The sequence below is a fragment of the Rhopalosiphum padi genome, unplaced genomic scaffold (genome assembly GCF_020882245.1).
Source record: "Rhopalosiphum padi isolate XX-2018 unplaced genomic scaffold, ASM2088224v1 scaffold1, whole genome shotgun sequence".
Classification (NCBI taxonomy): Eukaryota; Metazoa; Arthropoda; class Insecta; order Hemiptera; family Aphididae; genus Rhopalosiphum; species Rhopalosiphum padi.
In genome coordinates this window covers 1,220,449-1,225,167 of record NW_026869996.1, presented here as the reverse complement: position 1 = coordinate 1,225,167, position 4,719 = coordinate 1,220,449, and positions in this window count along the sequence as shown.

Genomic DNA, 4,719 nt, shown 5'->3' with positions numbered 1-4,719 from the left:
TAGACGATTCCGACGAGAATACCTCTGAGGTTCGTCGACGTAAAAACAACCGGTAACGAGTTATTCCGCTGGCAACGAAAAGAAGTTAAAAATTCGATTTCGACGTCGGCCGAACTCGAAACGCCCGGGATGCCGGTACGTGACCTACCCCGACACCGCGGACTAACGCGTTACTCGATCCTAGAAAATTTTTTTTTTCCAAATCTAAACCCGTCGCGACGGCCGTACCCGCCGCGGCACCGGTACGGACGACGACCGCCGTGCCCGGACCGCGGAGGTCGGACTCGGGGAAAAAAAAAAATTTTCAATCTCGACGCGACCGCCGTGACCGACGCGTACGACGCGTACCCGGACCGTAGGTCAGCGTCCGGAGAGCCGCGGGAAAAAAAAAATTTCGACACGGCAGAGGTGCCGCGCTCCGCCGGCGACGCGATACGGGCACAGGGCAAGCGCCACGGTCGGTCCGCGGTCTCCGGGTGACTTACGGGGAAAATGAAATTTCACCGCCTACGCCCCCGTGCGCCGAGGGTTACCGGGGACCGGACGACCGCTCCGCCGGGGCCGCGGTCGGGGTCCCGGGGAAAAAAAAAAATAATTTTTAAACTCGACGCGACCGACGCGTACGACGCGTGCCTACACCGACCGTGGGCGCCCGGATCGCCGGAGGAGGAAAAAAAATTTTCGACCCGGCCGAGGGGCAGCGCTCCGCGGGCGACCGCCGGGGTACCGGGCGACCCGCGGGGAAAATCAGATTTCGCCGTCAGCGTGCCGTGCCCGACGGGGAACCGGCGAACCGACGACCGCACCGCCGGGTCGGAGAAAAAAAAAAAAAAAATTATTTTTCATCCCGAGTCCGCGCGGTCGACCGACGCGAACGACGCGTGCCGCGACCCACGGCGGGCGTCCGGAGCGCAGGTGGAGAAAAAAAATTTTTCGGCCCGTCCGGGCGACGACGGCACGGCGCTCGCCGGTCGCGGTTCCCGCGGGAAACTTCGCCGGGGACGACGTCTCACGGTCCCCGCGGCTGACCCGGCGCCGGCGAACCCAACACCCGGCGGACCTTAGCGGTCCTAAGAGCGCGCCCCGTAGACGTGGTGCGTAGCGGTACGCACCAAATACTCACGCCGTGCGTAGTGGTGCCGCAACTCCCTCACTGTCCTTATCCTTTTCCCGGGCACGGGCGACCCCGAGTACCGGGACCCCTCGGGAGCCGGCCGACGCGTACGGTCCGCGGTCCCCGGGCCCGCTACCCGGCGGGATCCGATTCCGCCGCCTACGCCCCCGTGCGCCGAGGGTTACCGGGGACCGGACGACCGCTCCGCCGGGGCCGCGGTCGGGGTCCCGGGGAAAAAAAAAATAATTTTTAAACTCGACGCGACCGCCGCGACCGACGCGTACGACGCGTGCCTACACCGACCGTGGGCGCCCGGATCGCCGGAGGAGGAAAAAAATTTTCGACCCGGCCGAGGGGCAGCGCTCCGCGGGCGACCGCCGGGGTACCGGGCGACCCGCGGAGAAAATCAGATTTCGCCGTCAGCGTGCCGTGCCCGACGGGGAACCGGCGAACCGACGACCGCACCGCCGGGTCGGAGAAAAAAAAAAAAAATTATTTTTCATCCCGAGTCCGCGCGGTCGACCGACGCGAACGACGCGTGCCGCGACCCACGGCGGGCGTCCGGAGCGCAGGTGGAGAAAAAAAATTTTTCGGCCCGTCCGGGCGACGACGGCACGGCGCTCGCCGGTCGCGGTTCCCGCGGGAAACTTCGCCGGGGACGACGTCTCACGGTCCCCGCGGCTGACCCGGCGCCGGCGAACCCAACACCCGGCGGACCTTAGCGGTCCTAAGAGCGCGCCCCGTAGACGTGGTGCGTAGCGGTACGCACCAAATACTCACGCCGTGCGTAGTGGTGCCGCAACTCCCTCACTGTCCTTATCCTTTTCCCGGGCACGGGCGACCCCGAGTACCGGGACCCCTCGGGAGCCGGCCGACGCGTACGGTCCGCGGTCCCCGGGCCCGCTACCCGGCGGGATCCGATTCCGCCGCCTACGCCCCCGTGCGCCGAGGGTTACCGGGGACCGGACGACCGCTCCGCCGGGGCCGCGGTCGGGGTCCCGGGGAAAAAAAAAAAAATTTTTAAACTCGACGCGACCGCCGCGACCGACGCGTACGACGCGTGCCTACACCGACCGTGGGCGCCCGGATCGCCGGAGGAGGAAAAAAATTTTCGACCCGGCCGAGGGGCAGCGCTCCGCGGGCGACCGCCGGGGTACCGGGCGACCCGCGGAGAAAATCAGATTTCGCCGTCAGCGTGCCGTGCCCGACGGGGAACCGGCGAACCGACGACCGCACCGCCGGGTCGGAGAAAAAAAAAAAAAAATTATTTTTCATCCCGAGTCCGCGCGGTCGACCGACGCGAACGACGCGTGCCGCGACCCACGGCGGGCGTCCGGAGCGCAGGTGGAGAAAAAAAATTTTTCGGCCCGTCCGGGCGACGACGGCACGGCGCTCGCCGGTCGCGGTTCCCGCGGGAAACTTCGCCGGGGACGACGTCTCACGGTCCCCGCGGCTGACCCGGCGCCGGCGAACCCAACACCCGGCGGACCTTAGCGGTCCTAAGAGCGCGCCCCGTAGACGTGGTGCGTAGCGGTACGCACCAAATACTCACGCCGTGCGTAGTGGTGCCGCAACTCCCTCACTGTCCTTATCCTTTTCCCGGGCACGGGCGACCCCGAGTACCGGGACCCCTCGGGAGCCGGCCGACGCGTACGGTCCGCGGTCCCCGGGCCCGCTACCCGGCGGGATCCGATTCCGCCGCCTACGCCCCCGTGCGCCGAGGGTTACCGGGGACCGGACGACCGCTCCGCCGGGGCCGCGGTCGGGGTCCCGGGGAAAAAAAAAAAAATTTTTAAACTCGACGCGACCGCCGCGACCGACGCGTACGACGCGTGCCTACACCGACCGTGGGCGCCCGGATCGCCGGAGGAGGAAAAAAATTTTCGACCCGGCCGAGGGGCAGCGCTCCGCGGGCGACCGCCGGGGTACCGGGCGACCCGCGGAGAAAATCAGATTTCGCCGTCAGCGTGCCGTGCCCGACGGGGAACCGGCGAACCGACGACCGCACCGCCGGGTCGGAGAAAAAAAAAAAAAAATTATTTTTCATCCCGAGTCCGCGCGGTCGACCGACGCGAACGACGCGTGCCGCGACCCACGGCGGGCGTCCGGAGCGCAGGTGGAGAAAAAAAATTTTTCGGCCCGTCCGGGCGACGACGGCACGGCGCTCGCCGGTCGCGGTTCCCGCGGGAAACTTCGCCGGGGACGACGTCTCACGGTCCCCGCGGCTGACCCGGCGCCGGCGAACCCAACACCCGGCGGACCTTAGCGGTCCTAAGAGCGCGCCCCGTAGACGTGGTGCGTAGCGGTACGCACCAAATACTCACGCCGTGCGTAGTGGTGCCGCAACTCCCTCACTGTCCTTATCCTTTTCCCGGGCACGGGCGACCCCGAGTACCGGGACCCCTCGGGAGCCGGCCGACGCGTACGGTCCGCGGTCCCCGGGCCCGCTACCCGGCGGGATCCGATTCCGCCGCCTACGCCCCCGTGCGCCGAGGGTTACCGGGGACCGGACGACCGCTCCGCCGGGGCCGCGGTCGGGGTCCCGGGGAAAAAAAAAAAAATTTTTAAACTCGACGCGACCGCCGCGACCGACGCGTACGACGCGTGCCTACACCGACCGTGGGCGCCCGGATCGCCGGAGGAGGAAAAAAATTTTCGACCCGGCCGAGGGGCAGCGCTCCGCGGGCGACGCGATTCGGCCACCGGGGAAACGCGACGGTCGGTCCGCGGTCTCCGGGTGACTTACGGGTAAACTGAAATTTCGCCGCCTACGCCCGGTACGCCGAGCGATAACGGGGACCCGACGACCTCGCCGCCCGGTCCGCGGTCGGTGTCGGGGGAAAAAAAAAAAAATTTTAAATCTCGACACAACCGCCTTGACAGACGCGTACGACTCGTACCCGGACCGAAGGTGAGCGTCCGGGGCGCCGGAGGAGAAATAAAATTTTCGACCCACCCGGCCGAGGGGCCGCGCTCAGCGGGCGACGCCGGACGACCGCCGGGGTACCGGGCGACCCGCAGGAAAATTAGATTTCGCTGACCCGGTACCGTACCCGACTGGGAACCGACGACCGCTGCGCACGGGGCCGCAGTCGGACTCGGAGAAAAAAAAAAATTATTTTTCATCCCGAGTCCGCCGGGCGATAGATGCGTACGTCGTGTGCTGCGACTGAGTGTAGGCTTCCGGAGCGCAGGAGAAGAAAAAATATTTTTCGACCTGTCCGGTTGCCGACGGGACTGTGCTCGCCGGTCGACGGTCCCCGGTGAAATCACGCGGCGGGAAAATTTTCACTGTCCTTATCTCGAACCGCGGTCCGGTCGCCGGTGGCCTACGGGCGACCTCACCGTGTAGTACGACGCCCGTGCTTCTCGGTCCACGGTCCCCGAGGAAATCAAACGGCGGGAGAATTTTCACTGTCCTTATCTCGAACCGCCGTCCGGTCGCCGGGGACCAACGGGCGACCTCACCGTGTGGTACGACGCCCGTGCTGCTCGGTCCACGGTCCCCGGGGTAATCACGCGGCTGGAAAATTTTCACTGTCCTTATCTCGGTCATTATATATCGATCAGGGTACGAGATTCTTGTCTGACCGTTCTATTTTACC